The sequence below is a fragment of the Somniosus microcephalus genome, chromosome 5 (assembly GCF_052327205.1).
Source record: "Somniosus microcephalus isolate GS21.2 chromosome 5, FLI_Smic_1.0, whole genome shotgun sequence".
Lineage (NCBI taxonomy): Eukaryota > Metazoa > Chordata > Chondrichthyes > Squaliformes > Somniosidae > Somniosus > Somniosus microcephalus.
This window is the reverse complement of record NC_140991.1, coordinates 286,764,301-286,791,825: the sequence shown is the minus strand read 5'-3', so window position 1 is coordinate 286,791,825 and position 27,525 is coordinate 286,764,301. Positions and strand designations below refer to the sequence as shown.

Sequence of the window (27,525 nt, the reverse complement as noted above, 5' to 3'; positions counted from 1 at the left end):
TTATTATAGATTTAACTTCTTATTGAATTCCAGCCAAGACAACAACAACAACTTGCATTTATATAGCACTTTTAACGCAGTAAAACGTCCCAATGCGCTTCACAGGAGCGTTATCAAACAAAATTTGACACCGAGCCACATGAAGAGATATTGAGGCAGACATTCCAGCCCCTACAGGTGTGTACGCGCTGTGTACTCACCCGTAGGGCCAACGGAAATGCCGGTTTTAGGCATGCACTGCACATGCGCTGGAAACCGGCATTTCCGATCTGTCAAGAAAGCTCTTGACAGATCCTCTGGCTGCCCTGGAGAAGGGTCTCTGCAGGTGGAGAGTTCTGTTTTTTGGAGACCCTTCGCCCGCAGAAAACACTTACAATTCTTGCACCTGGTAAAAGCAGGCGCAAGGCCTGCTTTTACCAGGGTAAGAGTTGAAAAAAGTAAAAAAAAAAATTTCCACTGATTTATCATTTAAAAATACTTTAAAGAAAGGTCAGTTTATTTTTAGCCCCGTTAAAAACTTTATTTTTTTTTTTCAAAAAGTAAGATTTTTGTTTAAAATACTTAATTTATGTAATTTAAAGTCATTTAAAAAAAATGTATTTAAAGTTTTACTATGTTTTTGGGGGTGATCTCTATTCATATATTTGACAGGTCTTCCTGTCAAATGTATGAATGGAGATTCCTTTCTCTGATTGGCTCCCCATGGCCCATGTGATCCCAGGGACGCTGCGAACCACCTGCGCCTCTGGGATACGTGGGCCCTGCGCTCCGGCAGTTTGGAGAGGCCCAGCAACGGAACCCTGCACCTCCCGAGAGCCCTCCGGTCCAAGTGCAGATTTTTCCAGATCGCAGCCGTCCACCCGCAGGAGGTCTGCAAATGGAATTTCTGGGCCATTAGGACAGGTGCTCAAAAGCTTGGGTCAAAGAGGTAGGTTTTAAGGAGTGCCTTAAAAGTAGGAGAGAACGGTGGAGAGGTTTAGTGAGGAAATTCCAGAGTTTAGGGCCCAGACAGCTGAATGGTGGAGGCGAAGGAAATCGTGGGGTGCGCAAGAGGCCAGAATTGGAGGAGCGCAGGGATCTCGGAGGGTTGTAGGGCTGGAGGATGTTACAGAGACAAGCAGAGCCGAGGCCAGGGAGGCACAATAAAGCATGGTCATAAAATACTGGGCTAAAAATTCGGTATCGCCGCGCCAGGTCTTTAGTGCCCGAAATTTAGCGCTGGGCCGGATTCCCCTAGCGCCCGCCTGAAATTCAGTAGCGCCGCCCCAAGACGGAGGCGGGCGCTATTGGAGGGTTTGGCCGCCTCGTTTGGGGCGAAGAATGTCAGTTTCCGGCGCCCAGCTGCCGCTGCGGCAACCGATGCGGTGTGGCAGGCTGGGGTACTGCAGGCCTCCTCCTTCTCTTAAGGAGGAGCTGCCTGCAGCCGTGAGATCGCCGCTGGATTCCCCCGTCAAATGAGCCCGGCACCACGGAGAAGTGCCGGGCTCGCGGGAGTCACACACCAATGCCGCGGGGGGGTGGTGCAGGAGTCCGGGGAGGGAGGTGCGGCCAGGCGGCCGCCGGGAAAGCGGCCGGCCGCCCCTCCACCTTTATGCGCCGGCCTCTCGGAGCTGCAAGGCACCGTTTTGCAAACGCTGTTTGCGGCCGCGACGGGCGAGGCGGCCGCAACTGAATTTGGCCATCGGGACGGATTACCATTGGAACCGGGGCGCTGCGCATACCGATGACGTCATCGGTGCCGGCGCAGCGCTACCGGCTAACGCCGATGTTAGGGACCAACTCAATTTCGGGCGCTAAAAAACTTCCGGCGCAAACCACTTTATAGCCAATAAGTGGGCGCAAACGCGACTGAATTTCTAGGCCACTATCTTTAGAGAAAATAGAAATGGGATGTAGCTCCATCAGTCATCTACTGGGTACAGGTAATGCCCAAGGTACCGCTAATCCAGACAGACCAGATAGGTCTCAGGCTCAGTCTTCAGTCTGTGCTGCGATAGCTAGAAGCACAACACCATCCAGGACAAAGCAGCCCGTTTGATCGGCACCCCATCCACCACCTTAAATATCCACTCCCTCCATCACCGGCATACCGTGGCTGCAGTGTGTACCATCTACAAGATGCACTGCAGCAACTCGCCAAGGCTTCTTCGGCAGCACCTCCCAAACCTGCGACCTCTTCCACCTAGAAGGACAAAGGCAGCAGGCGCATGGGAACACCACCACCTCCAAGTTCCCCTCCATGTCACACACCATCTTGACTTGGACGTATATCGCCGATCCTTCATCGTCGCTGTTAGATCCGTGATTCTTTAAATAGGATGTTTCCCCAAGAACTACACGGACGCTGTAACTTAACAATCAACAGGTATTTACTGGAGTAGAGTAGTCTCAAGACTGAAGTACAGAAGCCTGCTCCGGCTTTATATACAGGTGTGGTCACTGCCGGTACTACAGTATACAGGAGCTGTAAAACAGTTCTCTCTTAAAGGTACATACACAACAGTCGCTGGGTCAAATTCCTGGAACTCCCTCCCTAACAGCACTGTGGGAGTACCTTCGCCACACGGACTGCAGCGGTTCAAGAAGGCAGCTCACCACCACCTTCTTGAGGGCAATTAGGGATGGGCAATAAATGCTGGCTTTGCCAGCGACGCCCACATCCCATAAACGAATTTTTAAAAAGCCGGTTTCTAACAGGACACCAGGTGTTGCTCACAGCTAGCCTGAGCAAAGTGAAGAACTAGCCTGGGCTCTTCCTCTTGATCACTCTCCAGCGATCCCTCCTGGAAAATATGTCGGATGAGGACAGAATTGGGCTCAGCTGTGATCAAACAGCCTGCTGGCCTTTCCAACGTAGGTCAAACATGAAGATCGGACAGTCGGTTTGAATTATTGCTGGGCTGCCTTGGAACCTTGGCCTAGAAATTCAGTCGCGCCACTTTTGGGGCGCTAAAGTCGGGCGGTCGCTAAAGTTAGCGCCCGCCGGAAAGTGTAGGCCACTTCACCGAAATTCAGTAGATTTGGCCAAGGAGTTTGGGCGAGCGCTGAAACTGGCGTTGCACTCCTATCTTTAGGCGCTAAGCCGGCGGTGCGGACTGATAACGCCGAGGCCGGGCGCAGCGCAGGTGCGGTCATGTTTTGATTGACAGCAGACACCCTGACGCCGGCCAGCTCTTAAAGGGGGAAGGGTCGACTTTGTCTGCTGCCACGCCCTGGATAGTGGAGCCCTGCAGCTAGGCCTCAACACTGCTGGTGGACCCAAATAGCGCCTGAAGCCATGCAGAAGGCCCGTGAACGAGCGCAGCGCTTCTCAGAGCCTGCTTTGTGGGTGCTGCTTAAGGGTTTGGAAAAGAGAAGAGAGATCTTGTGCCCGGACAGTGGCAAGAAGGCTCCCAGGAGGCAGTTCAGGAGAGCCTGGAGGGAAATCGCCCACAGGGTGTCAGCCACCAGCGATGTCCCCAGGACTGGTGACCAATGCCGCAAGAAGTACAACGACCTCACTCGGTTGGTCAGGGTGAGTACCCTTTCCAGTGTCCTCCTCATCCTTGCATGTGCACCTCACATTATGGGCAAAGGGACCTCAAAGGCCTAATGGCCAGCCCTCCTCCCGCAGCTATGGCACTGGCATGATCATCAATAGCACTTTCTGCACTTTACACACTGGCCAAGCTATTCGACCATGGGAGGCAGTGCACACAACAACAGGGCACCACACTGGCCAAGCTATTCGACCATGGGAGGCAGTGCACACAACAACAGGGCACCACACTGGCCAAGCTATTCCACCATGGGAGGCAGTGCACACAACAACAGGGCACCACACTGTACTTAGAGGCCGTCCTTTCTCTTGCAGGCCAAGCTGGCCCAGAATATGAAGAGCCGGAATGTCACCGGGGGAGGCCGTGCCCAGTTCCAGGAGCTCAGTGAGCTGGAGGAGCGTGTGGCTCGACTCATGCGTGGCCGGGTGGTTGGCCCCGTTGCTATTGGTGATGCGGACCCTGTGCTGGGCCCCAATGGTAAGGACATGACCGTTTGGACCTCTCTCGTTCCCCTTGCGCTTCAGATCTACATCCTTTGCCACTGTCCGACCAATGCGCATAATGCCACCACTCATGCCCCCCTCGCTGACGCCCTGTCCTCACTCTAAAGCTACTCTTGTGCCTTCCTGCTTTCAGCTGGTGAGGAGGAGGTCCATGAAGCTGAGAGTGCCAGTCCCTCGGAAGAGGAGGACGACGAGGACCAAGAGGAAGGCGGCACATCGGGGGAACCCTCATCCGCGCCAGGGGATGGCAATGGAGGGGAGACGTCTTGCCTGGAGGAGAGCCAGGGGGAAGTGTTGCAGGGGGGTGTAGCTCCTGGGCCCAGTGGCGTCCAGGCACGCGGGAAGGGTCGGGCAGCACGGCTGCCTTCTCCCCAGAGGGGGGAAGTGTTGCAGGGGAGGGCAGTTGCTGGGCCCAGTGGCGTCCAGGCACGCGGGAAGGGTCGGGCAGCACGGCTGCCTTCTCCCCAGAGGGGGGAAGTGTTGCAGGGGAGGGCAGTTGCTGGGCCCAGTGGCGTCCAGGCACGCGGGAAGGGTCGGGCAGCTCGGCGGCCTTCTCCCCAGAGGGAGAGTCCGCCCTCCAGTCCGGAGACGGTCCTCGCCCAGGAGGTGCGCCTCCTTGATGAAATGTTCGCGGCCTCAGAGCGGCGCCACAACGAGTTCATGGGGGTTGTGGGACAGATGCCTCAGGCCATTGAGTCCCTGGCTCATAGTGTGGCCGCTTTCGGGGACTCACAGGCCAGGGGTGTCGACCAACTCGCGGCAGCACAGGCCAGGGGTGTCGACCAACTCGCGGCAGCACAGGACGCGAGTCGCGAGTTCATGAGTGGTGCCGTCCAGACACTGGCTGATCTGATGCGGGCACAGACCAGGGCAGTTCGGGCACTCACTTCTGCCACACTCGCGGTGTCACGGAAGCATTGCCAGGGCACCCGCCGCCCTGCTGCAGCACAGCGGTCTGGCCTCCACCAGATTGCTGCGCTTGCTGCAGTGCCAGCCCGGCCGAGTGCCAGTGTCTCTGGCGACCAGCGAGCGCCTGGCATCAGCCAGCTTGCCCCCATTGCTGCAGCCGCCACTGCCACTCCCCCAGCCAAGGTGCGACGAGCTGATGCAGAGACTGATGCTGCCCAGCCACAGCTGCAGCAGTCAGCAGCCGGCCCCTCCAGGGCCGGACCTCGTCTAGGCCGACCCCCAAGGGCATCTGCCGTCACGCAGTGTGCCCCTCAGGAGCCTTCCCCCAGCCTTGCCACACCCACAGGGCCCAGGTTGAGGCGGAGCAACAGGTCGGGCAGGGGCTGGAGAAGCCTGCACAAGGACTCGCCCTCTCGGCACACCAAGTAGAGTGTGTTGCCAACTTTTTTTTTATATGGGGGTGTTTGTGTTCTGGGGGGGGGCTTATTTTGGGAAGGCTGAAGATGAAGGCAAATGTTTTTTTATATGGGGGTGGTTGTGTTCTGGAGGGGGGGGGCTTATTTTGGGAAGGCCGAGGATGAAGGCAAATGTTATTGACAAGTTTTGTTATTCCTCCCCAGGTTGTGGGAGTGAGAGATGCTTTTGACTGTTTTTTGGGGGTCTTGTCTGTTTCTCTGTTTCATGTGGGAAGGGCCCTGAGTTTGTTAAATAAAGCTTTTTATTTATTCAGCTTGTCCAGGTGTCATGTTTCAAGTGGTTGTTGCGTTAACCGGCTGAGGGCTTGCGGAGCGGCTGCATTCAGGTGCGTTCATTGCCACAAGCCATTCCCTGACAGGGGGCCTAGAAGTGCCGTTCAATAAGCCGCCGGCGGACGGCCCTTGGACCTTGTGGCTCCCTCCTGGGCTGGTACTCCTCCTCCTCCTCCTCCTCCTCATGGTCCTCCTGCTCGTCCTCCTGAGGTGGTGGTCCAACGTGAGGTGGCAGTGCCTGAGTCCTGCGGATAGCCAGGTTGTGCAGCATGCAGCAAACGACGACGAACTGGGAGACTCTATCTGGCGAATACTGTAGAGATCCGCCGGAATGATCCAGGCAGCGGAACCGTTGCTTGAGGACGCCAATCGTTTGCTCTATGATGTTCCTTGTGGCTTGATGGCTTTCGTTGTATGCCTCCTCCGCAGGGGTCCTGGGCGCGCGGAGCGGGGTCATGAGCCATGTACACAAAGGGTAGCCCTTGTCCCCAATAAGCCATCCCCTTGGTGGAGGCTGTGCCTCGAACATGTCAGCCACAGTAGTCTGGCGCAGGATAAATGCATCGTGGCTGCTTCCTGGAAAGCGGGCATCGACAGCTAGGATGCGCTGCCTGTGGTCACACACCAGCTGTACATTGAGGGAATGGTAGCCCTTCCGGTTGCGGTAATCCTCGGCATTGTCGATAGGTGCCCGCATAGCCACATGCGTGCAGTCAATGGCGCCCTGCACCATGGGGAAGTCGGCGATCCTGGCAAATCCGACTGCACGCTGCTCCTGCCTCTCTAGGGTCATGGGGAAGGAGATGAATTGGTGTCTCCTTGCGAAAAGGGCATCGGTGACCTGCCGGATGCAGCGATGCACGGCGAACTGGGAGATGTTCGCTATGTCCCCAGCAGCGGCTTGGAAGGAGCCGCTTACATAAAAGTTCAGAGCCACCGTGACCTTCACGTCCACCGACAGAGAGGTCCTGCACATCAGCTGTGGACGCAGATCTCTGTGAAGCAGCTGGCAGATCTCTGCAACCACCTCCCTTCTGAAGCGCAGCCTCTTAACACAATGCACGGCAGTCATGGTGAGATAGGACACCTGCTGCCGGTATTCCCTGCGTGGGTAAGGCCTACGTTGCCGACGCCTGATGGACCCTCTGCGTCTAGGCATGGCTGCCCCTCTCACACAGCGTCTGCGAGCCCTTCGCACATAATGCTGGAACTGAGGGTTGGAACCCCATGCAGCCCCCATAATAAACTTGCAAACAGTGAAATCACAAGAGTCAAATTTCCAAGCTCTGGCCAGAAGCCAAAAATACCTCTCCTATGTTGTCCCAAATCAGTAAGGTCTGTTCCTTGGTCTCTGTACAGAAATCCAAAGCACTGAAGTCATTGCAGCAAAATGGCTGGCCTTTATAGTTCAGTGTAAGTGCCCTTTAATTAGCGCTCCCCGAGGCCTGCAGGGCCTCTGCTGCGTTCCACTTCACAGTTCTTAACAGCGCCACGCCCACATTGGGCGGGCGCCACTGAATTTCCAGTTTGGGGCGCACAAACAGCGTTGCACGACGAAATGACGTCAGAAGCTGCGCGCGCAGCTGAGCGGGCGCAAACACTTTGCGCCGGCGCTAAATGTCAACTGAAGTTGGGCGTAGGCGCAGATCGACCTGCGCCCGGGCGCTAAGTGCCTAGCGCTGGAAATCTACCCCTCTTATGGCGTTAACGGCTGGCGAACGCAACTGAATTTCTAGGCCCTTATTCCCTGCAGGGGTCAATAGATTATCCAAGGCCTTGCTGGCTGCAAAGGGCAGGTTGAAAAATTGTGAGCCAAGTGCCTGCGGACTTTCGATACATACTCGAGGTTTACAAGCTATGACGTCGTGTAAAGACTCAGAGAATCCATGCGAGCGCCTGAAGGGAGAGGAGGGAAAGGAATCTGGAGTACAGTTCTGTTCACATATAAACAACAGCAACTTGCATTTATAGAGCACCTTTAACGTAGTAAAACGTCCCAAGGTGTTTTGCAGGGGCGTTGACAAAATTTGGCATCAAGCCACACATATTAGGACAGACGACCAAAAGCTTGGTCAAAGAGTAGGTTTTAAGGAGCGTCTTAAAGGAGGAGAGAGAGGTGGAGAGGTTTAGTGAAGGAATTCCAGAGCTTAGGGCTAAGGTAGCTGAAGGCACGGCTGCCAATGGTGGAGTGATGGAAATCGGGGATGCGCAAGAGGCCAGAATCGGTGGAGCGCAGAGATCTCAGATGGTTGTAGGGCTGGAGGAGGTTACAGAGATAGGGAGGAGGGATTTGAAAACAAGGATGAGAATTTTTAAATTGAGATATTGCCTGATAGGAGCCAATGTAGGATAAAGAAGGATTTATGCCAATCAAAGAGACAAAGAGGGGAAAAACCATGGTTCATGTATTCAGCTGGCTGCAGTCACTCAGACCCAAAGTCCATCAAATTCACATCCAGGGTCCATCCACTGAAACCATCATCAGAATCTGCGATGCAAATTAAATCTTGATCCAACTCCAAAGTTTCTGCTCCATTTGGATTCAGGTTCAGATTTCTGCTACAATGGAAAGCATTCTGAAGGAAATCCGAGTGGAAAATTAAAACAAAGCGTACATTCAGCTCAATCAAAATGCCCACTGTTGGATCGGCTTGCATCTCTGAACCCACTGTGACCCTGTCCCCTTTTCCTCTTCGCAGTATTATCTTATTTTACTGTGTTTCCTACTCCCACTCTGACTGAAATCAGCTAGCTCAGTAACAGATTCAACTTGGGTCCTTACTGGACTGTATGGGTCAGGTGCACGCTGCCTTCTACAACTGTGGGAGCTTGCTGTGCGCAAATTGGCTACCGCATTTCCTAAATTACAACAAGTGACTACACTTCAAAAAAGTACATCAGTGGCTGTAAAGTGCTCTGGGACATTCTGAAGTCTTGTAACGTGCTACATAAATGCAAGTTCTTTCTTTCATTTAGTTTCCGAATTTTAGATTTCCTGAGGGTAGGCAATAGTACAGAAATGGTGGCAAATGCCAGCATGGGGACATGCTCCCCTGGAAAAGGTTGAATTTTGTATTAAAATTGGTATATATATTTTTTTAATTTTAGAACTCTTTTTACTTCACGATTTCCTTCGCCCCACCATTGGCGGCCAAGGCTTTAGCTGTCTAGGCCTTAATCTCTGAAGTTCCCTCCCTAAACCTCTCTGCCTCTCTATCCTCCTTTACGACGCTCCTTAAAACCTATCTCTTTGACCGAGGTTTTGGTCATCCATCCGAATATCTCATGTGGCTCGGTGTCAAATTTTATCTAATAATAACACTCCTGTGAAGCGCCTTGGGACATTTTACTACCTTAAAGGCACAATATAAATGCAAGTTGTTTTTGGTTGCCCCAGTGCTCTAAATTCCTTTTGCCCCTTTTTTGCCATCATTAGTTTAGTTTAGTACAGTACTGTGCAGTACTGAGGAAGTGCTGCACTGTCGGAGGTGCGGTCTTTCGGATGTGACACTAAACCAAGGCCCCAATTTGCCCTCTCAGGTGGACGTAAAAGTTCCTATGGCACTATTTCGAAGGGCAGCAGGGGAGATCTCCATGGTGACCTGGCCAAATATTTATCCCTCAATCAACATCACTAAAAATAGATTATATGGTCATTAACATATTGCATTTGGGGTATCTAGCTGTGTGCAAATTGGCTGCCACATTTCCTACATTACAACAGTGACTACACTTCAAAAGTACTTCATTGGCTGTAAAACACTCTGGGATGTGCTGTGATCATGGAAAGCACTATATAAATGCAAGTTCTTTCTTTTAATATGTTTCATCATTCTAAACATGTTATATTCCACTGCCCCCCCCCCACCCCACCCCTCCAGCCTCATTATCTCCCCTCCTCTTCTGAAGGTGTCAATTCATGCTGGTGGAGTAATGTTTCATGGACAGCAGGCGCATGGGAACACCACCACCTCCAAGTTCCCCTCCAAGTCACACACCATCCTGACTTAGAAGTATATCACTGATCCTTCATCGTCGCTGGATCAAAATCCTGGAAATCCCTACCTAACAGCACTGTGGGAGTACCTTCACCACATGGACTGCAGCGGTTCAAGAAGGCGGCTCACCGCCACCTTCTCAAGGGCAACTAGGGATGGGCAATAAATGCTGGCCTTGCCAGTGACACCCATATTCCATAAACAAATTTTTTAAAAATTTTAAACACCTTTCACCTTCCAACCATGCCCCAGTACGAGCCAGTATCATGGGTGGAGAAGAGAAACGTTGAGAAAGGAAAAAGAAAATGAAAATACTGCAGATGCTGGAAATCTGAAATAAAAACAGGAAATGCTGGAAATACTCAGCAGGTCAGGCAGCATGTGTGAAGAGAGAAACAGAGTTAACGTTTCAAGTCGATGACCTTTCGTCAGAACCGAGAGAGAGAGACAGACACAGTGTCAGAGATCGGAACTCGCAACCGCTGTAAACCATTGAACCTAGTTGTCGTTTACCAGCTTTCCATTTCCAGATTTTAAAACTGAATTGAAACTGCCTTGGTGGGATTTGAACTCACGTTCTCTGGACTACTAATCCAGGCCTCTGGATGACTAGTCCAGTAACATAACCACTGCACTACTGTCCCCCCACTGCACTTAACTTCCCCTCCCCCCTGCGGAGCAACGTATAGCAGTCAGAAAGTATAAATGCGAAATGCAATTTAACTGGATGTACAATTCTGCATGTACGTACTATTTCTGGGTTGCTCCGCTACTAAGGAATTCCTCCTGCAATCTACTCGGGGTGTATTTCATAATTACCAGGTCAATAACACAGGACAAGCAACCCCAGAATATAAACGCAGCACTAGCTTCTGCAAGAGTTATATCCTCGTCGCTGTCTTGTTATGCTCTGAAGGTGATGATAACACCACCTTTATACACCATATATACTGCAAGAAGAAGGAGAACATAAGAAATAGGAGCAGGAATAGGCCACTTGGCCTCTCGAACCTGCTCCGCCATTCAATAAGATCATGGCTGATCTTGGGCTCAGAGTCACTTTCCTGCCTGCTCCCCATAACCCTTCGCTCCCTTATCTTGTAAAAATCTGTCTATCTCCACATTAAATGTATTTAATGACCCAGCCTCCACAGCTCTCTGCGGCAGAGAATTCCACAGATTTACGACCCTGAGAGAAGAAATTCCTCCTCATCTCAGTTCCAAAAAGGCAACCCTTTATTCTGAAACTATGCCCCCGAGTTCTAGATATCCCCACGAGGGGAAACATCCTCTCTGCATCTACCTTGTTGAGCCCCCTCAGTATCTTATATGTTTCAATAAGATCACCTCTCATTCTTCTAAATTCCAATGAGTATAGGCCCAACCTGCTCAACCTTTCTTCATAAGTCAACCCCCTCATCTCTGGAATTAACCTAGTGAATCGTCTCTGAACTGAAGGTACCATACATCTTGGCTGCTGGTTTGCTGAAATCCATGGGGGTAGAAACTCGGGACGCGTCCACTCTTGGGGGTGTGCAGAGGGCGCAGTGGAAGATCCAGGCACCTGAATGGTGATGCTCGAGGCGCCCTCGCTATTGGTCCCCGGGCTTCATTTAACAATCAGCCGGCAAAGATTGGGCCGCTGCTAGCAGGGGGCTCAGCTGCAATGCCCAGACTCGCAGACAAGAAGGGTGGGTGAGCGAAGGGTAGGAGCTGCCTGTGCAGCTCAGAGCCAACAAGAATCACCAACATCGAGAATGAGAGGGGAGAAGAACTGACAACATTCGCCCAGCCGTTGCAGGCAGATTCAAATTCCATGCAGAGTCCGCAACTTTCTCAACTGGTGACAATGAAATTAAATCACCCCCGACTTATATTCTGCAGATTTTAGATTTGAGTTAACGGTGAATTCCGCTTACCTGTCAGGTTTTCTGGAGGATTGCCCTCTGCAGTCACTTCAACAATCTACTTGCTCACTGGTAACTCGCCAAGAAACTGGAAAGAATGAAAAGTTACATTTATGTAAATATAAACAGATGCCATCACCACACACTAACTAAAATAAGAATACAGCCACTGCAAGATCCACAATAACAGGCAATACAGTCAATATCCACAGTAACAGGCAATACAGTCAATATCCACAGTAACAGGCAATACAGTCAATATCCACAGTAACAGGCAATACAGTCAATATCCACAGTAACAGGCAATACAGTCAATATCCACAGTAACAGGCAATACAGTCAATATCCACAGTAACAGGCAATACAGTCAATATCCACAGTAACAGGCAATACAGTCAATATCCACAGTAACAGGCAATACAGTCAATAGCCACAGTAACAGGCAATAAAGTCAATATCCACAGTAACAGGCAATACAGTCAATATCCACAGTAACAGGCAATACAGTCAATATCCGCAGTAACAGGCAATACAGTCAATATCCACAGTAACAGGCAATACAGTCAATATCCTCAGTAACAGGCAGTTTAGTCAATATCCACAGTAACAGGCAATTTAGTCAATATCCACAGTAACAGGCAATACAGTCAATATCCACAGTAACAGGCAATACAGTCAATATCCACAGTAACAGGCAATACAGTCAATATCCACAGTAACAGGCAATACAGTCAATATCCACAGTAACAGGCAATATAGTCAATATCCACAGTAACACACAATTTAGTCACTATCCACACTAACAGGCAATTTAGTCAATATCCACAGTAACAGGCAATACTGTCAATATCCACAGTAACAGGCAATACTCTCAATATCCACAATAACAGGCAATATAGTCAATATCCACAATAACAGGCAATACTGTCAATATCCACAGTAACAGTCTTTTTGTTCAACAATATGAAAAACAGGATTTGTAAAACAAATTTATTATTGAATACAAAAGCTTCTTATTTGACTGCTTTCTACCTTGCAATCTCCGAGTTGCCTTCCTATTACAACTTCCAAAAAATATATATTCCACTGAGAAGAAAAGGGTGTAAAAGAAAAGACAGCCATCCGTGGCTAAGTAAAGAAATTAAGGATAGTATTCGACTAAAAACAAGGTAGCCAAATCTAGTGGGAGGATAGAGGATTGGGAAAACTTTAAAAGACAGCAAAAAATAACAAAAAGATTGATTAAGAAAGGGAAGATAGATTATGAAAGTAAATTAGCAAAAAATATAAAAACAGATAGTAAGAGTTTTTATAGTTATATAAAAAGAAAAAGGGTGGCTAAAGTGAATGTTGGTCCCTTAGAGGATGAGACCGGGAAATTAATGGTGGGAAATATGGAGATGGCAAAAACACTGAATGAATATTTTGTATCAGTCTTTACAGTAGAGGACACTAAGAATATCCCAACACTGGACAAACAGGGGGCTATGGGGGGGAGGAGCTAAACATGATCAAAATCACTAAGGAAGTGGTACTCGGTAAAATAATGGGACTCAAGGCGGATAAATCACCTGGACCTGATGGCTTACATCCTAGGGTCTTGAGGGAAGTGGCGGTAGGGAGTGTGGATGCATTGGTAATAATTTTCCAAAACTCCCTGGACTCAGCAAAGGTCCCGGCAGACTGGAAAACTGCTAATGTAACACCCTTATTTAAAAAGGGCAGTAGACAGAAGGCTGGAAACTATAGACCGGTTAGCCTAACATCTGTGGTAGGTAAAATTTTGGAGTCCATTATTAAGGAGACAGTAACAGGACATTTGGATAAACATAATTTAATAGGACAAAGTCAGCATGGTTTTATGAAGGGGAAGTCATGTTTGACAAATTTGCTGGAGTTCTTTGAGGAAGTAACATATAGGGTGGATAAAGGGGAACCAGTGGACGTAGTGTATTTAGACTTCCAAAAGGCATTTGACAAGGTGCCACACAAAAGATTATTGCTTAAGATAAAAAATCACGGGATTGGGGGTAATATTCTGGCATTGATAGAGGATTGGCTATCTCACAGAAGGCAGAGAGTTGGGATAAATGGTTCATTCTCAGACTGGCAATCAGTAACTAGTGGTGTTCCACAGGGGTCAGTGCTGGGTCCCCAACTCTTTACAATCTATATTAACGATTTGGAGGAGGGGACCGAGTGTAACATATCAAAGTTTGCAGATAATACTAAGATGGGAGGGAAAGTAGTGAGTGAGGAGGACATAAAAAACCTGCAAGGGGACATAGACAGGCTAAGTAAGTGGGCAGAGGTTTGGCAGATGGAATACAATACTGGAAAGTGTGAGGTTATGCACTTTGGCAGGAAAAATCGTAGAGCAAGTTATTATCTTAATGGCAAGAAACTGGAAAGTACTGAAGTACAAAGGGATCTGGGGGTCCTGGTGCACGAAACCCAAAAGGTTAGTATGCAGGTGCAGCAAGTGATTAAGAAGGCCAATGGAATGTTGGCTTTCATTGCTAGGGGGATAGAATATAAAAATAGGGAGGTATTGCTTCAGTTGTACAAGGTATCGGTGAGACCGCACCTGGAATACTGCATACAGTTTTGGTGTCCATACTTAAGAAAAGACATACTTGCTCTCGAGTCAGTACAAAGAAGGTTCACTCGGTTAATCCCGGAGATGAGGGGATGGACATATGAGGAGAGGTTGAGTAGATTGGGACTCTACTCATTGGAGTTCAGAAGAATGAGAGGCGATCTTATTCGATTGTGAAGGGGTTGGATCGGGTGGATGCGGGGAGGATGTTCCCGATGATGGGTGAAACTAGAACTAGGGGGCATAGTCTTAGAATAAGGGGCTGCTCTTTCAAAACTGAGATGAGGAGGAACTACTTCACTCAGAGGGTGGTAGGTCCATGGAATATGCTGTCCCAAAAAGCTGTAGAAGCTACATCATCACACAAATTTAAAACAGAAATAGACAGTTTCCTAGAAGTAAAGGGAATTAAGGGTTACGGGGAGCGGGCAGGAATTTGGACATGAGTCTAGGTTCGGATCGGTCATGGCCCTGTGGGTAGCGGAGCGGGCCCAGGGGCCGTGTAGCCTGATCCTACTCCTATTTCGTGTGTCTAATTCTGTTAGATTCAGGAGATGGTTCTGTGATAGTGGATTGGCGGTTAGGATCAGATCAGCCATGATCTTATTGAATGGCGGAGCAGGCTCGAGGGACCGATTGGCCTACTCCTGCTCCTATTTCTTATGTTCTTATGTTCTTATGTACAGTATGACCCTGCACGGCCTGTGTGGATGGCCAATAAGGTTCCTGTTTATAATATTTTTTGATGCACACTGATGATCGTACAGATTCTCATTATTGCCTGCTCGACGAGACAGAATCTCAGATGGACAATTCCCACAACCTCATGGGATTTGGGATAACGATGGCCAAAATAGATTAAATGTCTCTTCCCGCAACAAGGAGGAATGCAGGAAACAGCCACATTCAAAATTAAGCATGGTCATGGGACTGCCCAAGTAGACACAGCAGGTTCATCAGCATTTGTAAAGAGAATAGTTAGACTCATAGGGGCGGATTTTAACCCCCAGAAACGGGCAGGTTGGGGTCGGGGGGGGATGTTAAAATGTTGAAGGTCGGGATCCCGACCCCCAACCGGCCTCCAACCCACCCACTCCTGGTTTTAACGGAGGCGGGACGGGCAACCAATCCCAGGAGGCGGGTTGGCAATTTAAATATTATAATGAAGCTGTGTCATATTTAACTGCCATTTTAAATTTAACCCTGGCCGGCAGAATTTTCCGAGCCTCGATAAACCTGGCGGCTAAAGGGAAGCGAGGACTGCTGTATCCAGGAGGTAAGTACCTTTCCACTTACCTGCTGGATCCAGTTTACCCGCTTCACCCACCCCCTATGAGGTGTGCGGTGCCTCTCTGCTGGTCCCGCGCAGCCTGGGACTGGCTTTTTCAATGTAAAGTTTTGCGCATGTGTGAAACCTTGAATGGCTGCACAGCCCCTCAAAGGGCTCCGCACCCAAAAAAAAGAGGGAACATTGACCCCGACCCTTCCGATCTCCCTCCTGACCCTTCCAATCTCTCCCCCCCATGATCCTTCCGATCTCCCCCTGCCACCCCGACTCTTGAACACCCCACACTGACCCTTCCGATCTCCCCCCTGACCCTTTTGATCACACCCCGACCCTTCCGACCTCCTCCACAAGGCATTCGATCTCCTCCGATCTCCTCCCCGACCTGGGACCCCAATCTCCCTTGTGGCCTCCAATCTTCCCCCCCAAAAAGTGCTAATCAGGTCCTGCCGTTAAATTCAGCAGGACCTTCAGGAAACTCATTCTTCCATGTTTTCCGACCTCGAAACAGCTCCCCTGCTCCGTCCCCGCCTCCAAGCTAATATCTAGTCCATAGTGTGGGTGCAACCCAGGTGTCAGTTTGTCTCAGTTGCTAGCCTCTTGGCTGTAAATTAGGAAGTCATTGGTTCCAGGATTTGAGTATATAATCTAGTCCTGACTCCCCAGTGAATGTTGCATTGTTAGAGGTGTAAATCGAAGAACAGCAGGGAATTCTCCTAGTGTCTTGGATCAACATTTATCTCTCAACCACCATCACCAAATCAGATTATGTAGCCATTTATCTCATTGCTGTTTGTGGGACCTTGCTGTGCGCAAATTGGCTGCGGCATTTGCCCACATAACAACAGTGACTACACTTCAAAAGTATTTAAGTGGCTCTAGAGCACTTGGGGATGTCCCAAGATCATTAAAGGCACTATAAGCGCGTCGCCCCTCCCTATCTCTGTAACCTCCTCCAGCCCTACAAGCCCTCGAGATCCCTGTGCTCCTCCAATTCTGGCTTCTTGCGTATCCCCGATTTTAATCGCTCAACCATTGGCGACCGTGCTTTCAGTTGCCTTGGCCCTAAGCTCTAGAATTTCCTCCTTAAACCTCTCCGCCTCTCTACCTCTCCTCCTTTAAGATGATCCTTAAAACCTACCTCCTTGACCAAGCTCTTGGTCATTTGTCCTGATAACTCCTTCTGTGGCTCGGTATTAAAAACATTTTTTTATTGATAGTGCTGCTGATAAGCGCCTTGGGACATTTTGCTACATTAAAGGCGCTATATAAATTCAAGCTCTTTCGTTGTATCACACCACCACCTTTGCACGTCCACCGCGCCAGGTAGTAATTGTGTTATGCGGGGAGGTCAGATCTCTCCTGCAGAGCGTGTGGCGCCCCTGAACAGCACCGTGGTGCCATGCAAAGGCCCAGGTTATCGGCCCCCTGTGCAGGAATGATCTTACTTCTATCAGAACACAGCCATTTGCAGTTATCTCCAATTCTCAATGCCCCTACTGCTTCTCATCAGCAAACCCTGCTGGAAAGCACAAGTGCCTGGTTACTGAATGAGGCAAAAACTGATCGTGCTGCTGTGCCCTCCAAAGTTGAATAGCGTGCCGACACTCTCTGTCTGGGCTCACGCATGAAGGAATGGCTGTATATGGGAGGTAAAGGAAGGCTTCCAGCTCCCTTGGAACCATAACCCACCAAAAGTGTCTTCTGTAGAGAAGGGGAGAGAAAGAAAGAGAAAGAAAATGAGAGAGAGAGAGAGAGAAAGAAAGAAAGAAAGAGACAAGAGAAAGAAAAGAAGAAATTAGGAAAAATAAAAAATAAAAAGAAACTTACATTTATATAGCGCCTCTCACGATCTCAGGATGTCCCAAAACACTTTGCAGCCAATGAAGTTCTTTGAAGTGTAGTCACTGTTGTAATGTAGGAAACCCGCAAAGCAAGGTCCCACAAACAGCAATGAGATAATGACAAGATAATTTGTTTGTGATGTTGGTTGAGGGCTAAGTATTGGCCAGGACACCAGGGAGAATTCCCCTGCTCTTCTTCGAAATAGTGCCATGGAATCTTTTACCTCCACTCGAGAGGGCAGGCAGGGCCTGGGTTTATCGTCTCATCTGAAAGACGGCATCTCCAACAGTGCAGCACTCCCTCAGTACTGCACTGAAGTATCAGCCTTGATTATGTACACAAGTGCTGAAATAGTGCCGTGTGATCTTGTACGTCCACCTGAGAGGGCACATGGTGCCTTGGTTTAATGTTTCCTCCGACAGACTCCTCCAACACTGCACTGGAGTGTCAACCTAGATTTTGTGCTTAAGTCTCTGGAGTGGGACTTGAACCCACAACCCTCTGACTGAGTCGAGAGTGCTACCCACTGAGCTCCTGGCTGTTGTATCAGGTGAATGTTCCCATTTTTTTGTATCAGCTTTCCTTTTGGTACCTGTGAGTAAGATTGCTAATTCAGTACTGTTGGCTCATCGCCCATTAGGAACTGCAATCAAGACTGCCCAAACTCACGACGCAGAGCTCTTACAGCTGGTTGAGCGGAGCCTTTGCTTCCATTAGTTTGGGCTGGATTGAAGCCCAGAACCTAAAGCTTCTAACTCACTGGGTCATGGAGTAAATATGTTAGATTAGAAAAGGATCCTCCCTCACACCCGTACTTTTAAGCATTACTTAGAGTCAGGATTATAGGAGACTGCGAACCCTGTGACATCTCTGCTTTGCTCACTGATACGTTTTCTCCAGCAATGGCCTGTATGAACTTCAGAAGTCTTGATACAGCTGCACCCTTATTGTTCCAACTAATGTACAAAAAACAACACACCCACGCACAATGAACTGAACCCAACGCTACAGTTGAAATGAGGCGTTTCTTGTTGCAATTATGCTGCGGGTACCACTTTCAAAATAGTGCAAATCAGTGGCACAGAGTTATACTGGTGGTCCTGCACCGCGTTGAAATAGGGGAAAAGCGAAACACTCCACATTCGTACTGAAACGCTCATGCAGAACTCTGCTGATCGGTTCCTGATTACTGGTGGAATTTTTAATATTAAAAAGCGATGTCCTGTTGGCTCCTCTTTAAAATTGGATACTTTAAGGGCATCCTGTGCCAATGGGAATGACATCACTTTGCATTAATATCGCAACTTTAATGTGGAAAATGTTCCAAGGTGCTTCACAAAGATGTGAGTAGTAGAATTAAAAGGCACAGTTGAAAAGATAGGTTTTGAGGCAGGCAGAAAGGTTTTTAAAAAAAACTTCCAGACTATGAGGCCAAGACAGCTGAGGCTTTGTCACCTATGGTGGAGTGGAGAGACCACCCATTTTGTGCCCATAAAATTGGTGCTTAGCTTCCGAATTTTGTGTCACAATGCATGAAGTCGGAAACTGGACTGGAAGTATGCCAGATGCCATATTGGCTCAGGTGACTTTCAGCATGCCTGAAACAGGTGTTACGTGCCTTAAATATGCAAATTGGAGCCACATGCTGATTGTAGGTCTCTGAGTGTAAAATTCAGGTACAAATGGGCGGAGCTTATGCCATTCAAGCTCCACCTTGTTGTATTAGGCCTTGAGCGGCCTAACCAGCAGTTCTGAAATGGACCGCTTGAGGTGCCAGGGACCCGGGTTCGAATCCGGCCTCAGGTGACTGTCTGTGTGGAGTTTGCACATTCTCCCCGTGTTTGCGTGGGTTTCCTCCGGGTGCTCCGGTTTCCTCCCACAGTCCAAAAATGTGCAGGTTAGGTTGATTGGCTATGATAAAAAAAATTGACCCTTAGTGTTAGGGGGATTAAATACGTGGGGTTACGGGGATAGGGTGGGATATGTGTTGGTGTAGGGGTTACGGGGATTGGGAGGGATATGTGTCGGTGCAGGCTCGATGGGCCGAAATGGCCTCTATCTGTACTGTGAGGTTTCTGTGATTTCTGTGAAATTTCCAGTTTTTATTTTTTGTGAGGAGAGACCCACAAACAAACTCCAGCCCTCTGCAAAAGGGATAGACAACCATAAAGATCAGAGAAGGCAGAGGTGTTGAGCGAGTAGGATTTAGTGTGGCGGCAGTGTGTGTGCAGCAGAGTTTTGGATGAGTTGGAGTTTGTGTAGGGTAGAGTGCGAGAGAACAGTGAGGAGGATATTGGAAAGGTCAAGCCTGGAGGTAACTCAAGTGTGGCCAGATTTTCGGTGGCAGAAGGAGTGAGGTTGCAAAGCTAAAGTGGACTTGCTGAGAGATGGGTTACAGGGTCTGAAGCTCAGTTTTGGGTTGAACAGGTCACTGAGGTTGGTGAGCAGCCAGAGAGGGGGTGGACTTGGTGGTACTGTTTTAGAACTGCCCTGAAACACCACAAGGTTGCAGGAATGTCCACGGACTCTACCAACCTGAACTGACCAGCGCAAACTAGAAGAAATTGAAACAATTTATCCTAGTAACTTAACACATTACCTTTATTTATATGGCCAATATTTATCCCTCAACCAACATCACTAAAACAGATTATCTGGTTATTAATCATTGTTGTTTGTGGATTCTTGGTATGGCAAATTGGCTGCTGAGTTTCCTGCATTACAATAGTGCCTACACTTCAAAAGTACTTTATTGCCTGTAAAGCGAATTGGGATGTCCTGAAGTTGTGAAAGGCGCTGTATAAATGCAAGATCTTTCTTTCTTTCATACCTGAAATTTTAGAAAGCCAACCCAAATAAAAATTTGATCAAGTTACAGGAGCGTGTGTGAGTATATGTGAGAGTGAGTGTGCGAGAGAGAGTGAGAGTATGAGAGTGAGTGTGAGAGAGTGAGCGTGAGAGTGTGAGAGAGAGTGAGTGTGAGAGTGTGAGAGTGAGTGTGAGAGAGTGAGCGTGAGAGTGTGAGAGAGAGTGAGTGTGAGAGTGTGAGAGTGAGTGTGAGAGAGTGAGCGTGAGAGTGAGAGAGAGTGAGTGTGAGAGTGTGAGAGAGAGAGTGAGAGTATGAGAGTGAGTGTGAGAGAGTGAGCGTGAGAGCGTGAGAGAGTGTGAGAGAGTGAGAGTATGAGAGTGAGTGTGAGAGAGTGAGCGTGAGAGTGTGAGAGAGTGTGAGAGAGTGAGTGTGAGAGTGTGAGAGAGAGTGTGAGAGAGAGTGAGCGTGAGAGTGTGTGTGAGAATGTGAGAGAGTGTGAGAGAGTGTGAGAGAGAGAGTGAGAGTGTGTGAGAGTGAGAGTGAGAGAGAGTGTGAGAGTGAGAGAGAGAGTGAGAGAGAGTGAGCGTGAGAGTGAGTGTGAGAGAGTGAGTGCGAGAGTGTGAGAGTGTGAGAGAGTGAGAGTGTGAGAGTGAGTGAGAGTGAGAGAGTGAGTGAGAGTGAGAGTGTGAGAGAGTGAGTGAGAGTGAGAGTGTGAGAGTGAGAGTGAGAGTGTGAGAGAGTGAGTGAGAGTGAGAGTGTGAGAGAGTGAGTGAGAGTGAGTGAGAGTGAGAGTGTGAGAGAGTGAGTGAGAGTGAGAGTGTGAGAGTGAGAGTGAGAGTGTGAGAGAGTGAGTGAGAGTGTGAGAGAGTGAGTGAGAGTGAGAGTGTGAGAGAGTGAGTGAGAGTGAGAGTGAGAGTGTGAGAGAGTGAGTGAGAGTGAGAGAGTGAGTGAGAGTGAGAGTGTGAGAGAGTGAGTGAGAGTGAGAGAGTGAGTGAGAGTGAGAGTGAGAGAGTGAGTGAGAGTGAGCGAGTGAGTGAGAGTGTGATCAGAAGCTCATTTCAGGGTCAAATATGACACAACGTTTGCAAACAGTCTGGTTCAGCCTCAGACAGGTGCTAGGTAAAGGGATCGAGTTGGTGGCGGGGACCGAAGACAATGGCTTTGGTCTTTCCCAATATTCAACTAACAACTTGTTAAAAAGAAAAGTTGAAAAATGTCAATCATGTTTTGCGATTGTATTATCCAGATTATCCCAGCCCCTCCCCCATACACACGGGCTAATGAGATTATAGAGGTTATAGATTATAGATTATAGAGGTTATAGATTATAGATTATAGAGGTTATAGAATCTTCTCCGGTTGGGCGATGGACAGGGTAACGGAAGCTTCTCTCCTTACCTGCTCTGTTCTATACATGAGCTGGAAATGGCAAATTGTAAAACTCTCATCCTTGTTTTTAAATCCCTCCATGGCCTCACCCCTCCCCATCTCTGTATCCTCCTCTAGCCCATAAACCCTCTGAGAGCTCTGCACTCCTGGCAATGTTCCCGCTATGCTACACGGCCACGCAACTCTCTGCCGGTCCCGCACAGACCGGCTTTTTCAATGTTAATTTCCGCACATCCGCGAAACTGTGAATGGTCTGCGCAGCCACTTAAAGGGGCCACACACCCAAAAAAAATTAGGGGGAACATTGGCTCCTGGATATTCTGACCTCTTGCACAGCCCCGATTTCCATCGCTCCACCATTGGCGGCCGTGCTTTCAACTGTCTGGGCCCTAAGCACTGGAATTTCCTCCCTAAACCTTTCTGCCTCTCTACCTCTCTCTCCTCCTTTAAGAGTCTCCTTAAAACCTACCTCTTTGACCAAGCTAATGGTCACCTGTCCTAATACCTCCTTATGTGGTTTGGTGCCTAATTTTGTTTGATAATGCTCCCGTGAAACACCTTGGGACATTTTACTACATTTAAGGCGCTATAAAGGCGTCTTAGTGTCAGCTGTGGCTCAGTTGGTAGCGCACTTGCCTGAGTCAGAAGGTGTCCCACTCCAGGGACTTGAGCACATAAAACTAGGCTGAGACTCCTGTGCAGTGCTGGGGGAGTGCTGCACTGTTGGAGGTGCCGTCTTTCAGATGAGACATTAAACCGAGGCCCCGTCTGCATTCTCATGTGGACGTAAAAGATCCCATGTCACTATTCGAAGAAGAGCAGGTGAGTTATCCCCGGTGTCCTGGCCAATATTTCGCCCTCAACCAACATAACAAAAACAGATTATCTGGGCATTTTCACATTGCTGTTTGTGGGAGCTTGCTGTGCACAAATTGGCTGCCGCGCTTCCCACATTACAACAGCGGCTCCATTTCAAAAAGTACTTCATTGGCTGTAAAGCGCTTTGAGACGTCCGGTGGTTGTGAAAGGCGCTATATAAATGCAAGCTGTTGTTGCTCAATACTGGCAGTAGGTGCCATAGAGGGTAACCCTCCTCGCAAATACCCCATGAAACACCAGCTCCTCTCCAACAGCCGTCAAACAGGGGATCGGGTGCTGAGCTGCGGACTCACATCTGTGCCTAGGAATCCTGCTCCCTTTAATTTCCACCAGTTCTTAATTCCTTGCTCCTTCATGCTTGATGAATGCTGTAAATGGGTTAGGATGCTTTTGGAGACTCTCCAAAGGCTTTCTGAATTTTTTATTCCCCCCCCGCCCCACCAATTGTGATACTTCCCTTTAAACATGGCCTTTGCTGAGTTAGTTCACCTTCACCTGGAGGCAGGAGCAATACAATTAGCTTCAGTACCCGTGAGTTAATGAAGGAAAAATTGACCAGGGTTCCTGTTGTGTATGTACCTTTAAGAGAATAACTGGTCTCAGACTGCAGTACCGGCAGTGACCACCTCTGTATAAAAGGCGCAAGTGAGCCTCTGTTGTTTTCAGTTTCACTATTGACTTCCATCAGTAAAGACTTGTTTTGTTCAACTCCTGCTGTCCGTGTCTCAATCATTCACGGACGTAATACTGGCGATGAGCAGATACGAACCTACCTACAGTCTGCACCACCTCCTGGGATCCATTCCTACAGCGAAGTGAGCAGAGGTCGAGGCCAGAAAGAAAAGAAAGTAAGAGGCAGTAGAAACGGGCGTCGACTGTGGGCATCCGCCCTTGTGTTAGCGGAGTTGAAGATTGCTGGAGAAGCTGTCGGAAGCGGGGCCTGGTTCCTGTCGACGGTGCTTCAGCTAATCGGGCTGGTGGCAGGTAGTGCACTGATCCTTCCTGGGCTGCGGCGGTCGCGAACTCGAGCGGCTGGTTTGCAACGGGGCTGAGCAGCGTTGTCGGGAAGAAGAGAGAGAGAGGGTGGAGCACACAGGGCGCAGCCGGTGCTACGAAGCCGGGCTGCGTATAGGCCCGCGAAGAGGGAGGCAAGAGTCCCACAGGGTTGTTCCACGACGGGAAAATATTTTTTTTTTAAAGAAATATTAAACGCGCAAGAAACCGCGAGGAGCTGCAGGTTGCAACGGGAACCGCGGAAAGCAGCGCTAGCAACAGCGGGGAAGAAGGCAAAACGCAGGAGGCGCCATCTTAATCAGCGGGGAAGAAGGCAAAGCGCGGGAGGTGCCATTTTGTTAAATCGGGGAAGAAGGCAAAGCGCGGGAGGCACCATTTTAGATTTGCAAGATGCCGAAGACTGGCTGTATCACTGCTTTTGATAATACAATAGAGGACTGGTCCACGTATGTGGAAAGAGTCGAGGTATATTTCGAGGCAAACGAAATAGCGGAGGAGAAAAAGGCATCGATATTGCTAAACTTAATGGGCGCTAGAACGTACGGCCTATTGTGGGACCTGATTACTCCAGCCAAACCGAAGGCGAAGAGTTTTAACGAAATTGTTGCTGTCCTACAGGAACACCTAAACCCTGCACCGCTGTTGATAGCAGAAAGATTTAAATTCCACAGGAGAGCTCAGCATAAAGATGAGAGCAATGCTGAGTACCTTACGGAACTACACAAGCTATCAAAGCACTGCCAGTTCGGAGCAGGACTGGCAGATACCCTACGGGACAAATTTGTCTGTGGACTCCTGAGTGAAGGAACACAGAAGAAGTTACTCTCAGAGAAAGAGCTGACGCTAGATAAGGCTTTCAGCGTGGCAGTATCGTATGAAGCAGCAGCCAGGGGAGCTGCAGAAATTCAACAAAAACCACAGGAATACGGCACCCACGAAATGACACGGGGATTTGCAAAATGTTATCGCTGCGGCAGAACTAACCATGACCAGAAGGGCTGCTGGTCCAAAGACAAAATATGCAGGCAATGCGGGAAGATGGGACACATTGCACGAGTTTGCAGGTCTGGGAAGAAGACCAGCGACAACAAAAAGGCTACTAAGGAACCGTACAAGAAAGTACAAAAGATGACGGACAGTAGTTCCGAAGACCAGATGAGCGATAGTGAATCCGGGAACAGGAGACTAAGCTGTCTCAAACTTCACAATGTAATCGCAAAAGAGGATCACCGAACCATTTGGGTCACCCTCACGATAGCAGGGTCCCAAGTTAAAATGGAATTGGATACAGGATCAGCGCTAACCGTCATGAATCGACGAGACTACGAGCGGCTATTTTCACACGTACCCTTGAGAGAGACATCCATCGTCTTGACGATGTATACGGGGCAAAAAGTATACCCCAGAGGAAAAATAAGGGTGCCTGTCGAATACAATGGCAAGAAAATACGGAAATTGTATCTCTACATACTGCCAAATGGTGGACCACCGTTATTGGGACGGGAATGGATCAGGAAGATAAACTTAGATTGGCATTCCATTCATGCAATGCCGGTGGACGGTAAAAAAGATGAAGACGTCACTCCTGGACGATTGTCAACAATCTTAGCTAACGCCAAAGAGGTATTTCAACAAGAACTGGGCACGCTTAAAGGCGTAACCGCCTCGATAAAAATAGAAGAGAATGCAGTTCCCAATTTTTTCAAAGCAAGACCGGTACCATATGCAATTCGCCCAGCCGTCGAGGCAGAGCTGGAGAATCTGGAGAAGGCAGGCGTGTTGTCTAAGGTCGACTGGAGCGAGTGGGCGACACCCATCGTTCCTGTCATGAAGAAAACGTTAAGCAATAAGTCCGGGGAGCCAAGGAAGATTCGCATCTGTGGGGATTTCAAGGTGACGGTGAACCCAGTCCTTCACACAGTACAATATCCTCTTCCAAGGATAGAAGACATCTTCGCCTCACTGTCTGGAGGGAAGCGTTTTACAAAAATTGACCTAGCACAAGCATATTTGCAGATGGAGGTTGAAGAGTCCTCTAGGAAGTATCTCACGATAAACACTCACAAAGGTCTTTACCAGTATCATCGATTGGTATTCGGAGTAGCATCGGCTCCGGCAATATGGCAAAGAGCGATGAAACAAGTCCTGCAAGGGATTCCGGGGACTCAGTGTTACTTGGACGACATCCTTGTGACAGGTGAAGATGACAGTGAACACCTTAACAACCTAGAACAGGTGCTCACTAGACTACGGGAACATGGGCTGCGAGCCAACCGCCCCAAGTGCGAATTTTTTAAGAAACAGATATCGTATTGTGGCTACGTGATTGATGAAGAGGGGTTACATAAGTCCCCTGACAAAATTGAAGCGGTTGTTAAGGCCCCAGCGCCTGAAAATGTGTCGCAACTGAGGTCATTCCTCGGATTGGTGAATTACTATCATAAGTTTTTGCCGAATTTGTCGACAATTCTGCACCCACTGAATGCCCTGCTATGAACGGGGGTAGCATGGAAATGGAGCGATGATTGTAAGCGGGCCTTTCAGAAGAGTAAGGACTTAATCACTTCAAGGGAAGTATTGGCTCACTACAACCCAGCACTGCCGATCAGACTGGCGTGTGATGCGTCTCGCTACGGCATTGGGGCGGTACTGTCACATAAATTCCTTGATGGTTTAGAGAGGCCGATAGCTTTTGCGTCAAGCTCGTTAACTTCTGCCGAGCGTAACTACGCCCAGATTGACAGAGAGGCCCTCAGCCTAGTGTGGGGGTGAAGAAGTTCAATCACTACCTGCACGGTCAAAAATTTACTCTACTAACCGATCATCAACCTCTTGTCTCCATTTTCAACCCTCAGAAGGGCGTACCGATAATGACAGCACAACGGCTGCAGAGGTGGTCCCTTTTCCTAGGGGCACACCAATATGACATCGAGTACAAAGGAACTAAACAGCATGGGAATGCTGATGGATTCTCACGCCTACCGTTGCCGACGGTGGAAGAAGAAGACCTTGCAGTGGATCCAATGGAGTTATTCCACTCGACCATAGTCGAATGTCTCCCTGTGACGAATGCAAACATAGAAAAGGAAACACGGAATGACCTGACACTATCACGGGTCTATGATTTAACGGTGAAGGGATGGCCAGCACATGGCGAACCACTGCTGCCAGCATTCTCGCCGAGAAGAGAACAGCTGTCAGTGTGCAGAGGAACCTTGATGTGTGGATCCAGAGTAGTAATTCCACCTAAGTTGACGGATAGAGTGCTCAATGAGCTTCATGAGGGTCATCTGGGTGGGGTAAAAATGAAGAGCTTAGCCAGAGCGTTTGTGTGGTGGCCGGGAATCGATAGAGAAATCGAAGAGATGACCAAGAGCTGTGCAGAATGCCAGAAGGTCCAAAACGCCCCACCACAAGCTCCTCTGCATCCATGGTAGTGGCCCTCATCTCCATGGCAAAGGGTGCACATTGATTTTGCTGGTCCCTTCATGGACTCGATGTTTTTAATTGCGGTGGATGCACATTCAAAGTGGCCAGAGGTAATAAAAATGTCCTCAACCACCACGGAAAAAACTATCACAGTTTTACGAACCATATCGCCAGGAATGGGCTGCCTGAACAGATTTGCTCTGACAATGGACCACAGTTTGTGTCTGAAGAGTTCCGGAGGTTCTTAAAGAACAATGGTGTTAAGCATTACACATCTGCCCCATATCATCCAGCCACTAATGGATTGGCCGAGAGGTTTGTCCAAACATTCAAGAAGGCTATCAAGGCAATGTGTAATGAAGATATACCCCTACAACACAAGGTGGACAACTTCTTGTTTGCCTACCGGAATGCGACACATGCGGTTACCAACCAAACTCCAGCCATGATATTCTTCAATCGAAGACTACGATGCCGCTTGGATTTGGTTAAGCCAAACGTCCGAAGAGATGTGGAGAACAGGCAGTTTCAGAATATGAGTGAAAGGCCGACCAGGAGTTTTAAGATAGGTCAACCAGTTTTGGCCCGGGACTACCGCACTGAGAAATGGCAGCCAGGAACGATTTGTACACGGCAAGGACCTCTCATGTATACCATGGACGTTGGGGAGA

The 27,525-nt window shown here is 48.9% G+C and overlaps 1 protein-coding gene across 5 annotated transcripts in view; it reads right to left on the bottom strand.

Moving 5' to 3' along the window:
- The window catches only part of plekhg4b (pleckstrin homology domain containing, family G (with RhoGef domain) member 4B), a 320,410-nt gene that overhangs the window by 207,932 nt on the left and 84,953 nt on the right, over positions 1 to 27,525 (bottom strand). For all 5 annotated transcript variants that reach the window (XM_085989108.1, XM_085989111.1, XM_085989113.1 and 2 more), the window contains exon 2: positions 11,618 to 11,693. The gene's annotated coding sequence lies outside the window, so the exon portion shown is untranslated. The remainder of the gene's footprint in view (positions 1 to 11,617; positions 11,694 to 27,525) is intronic.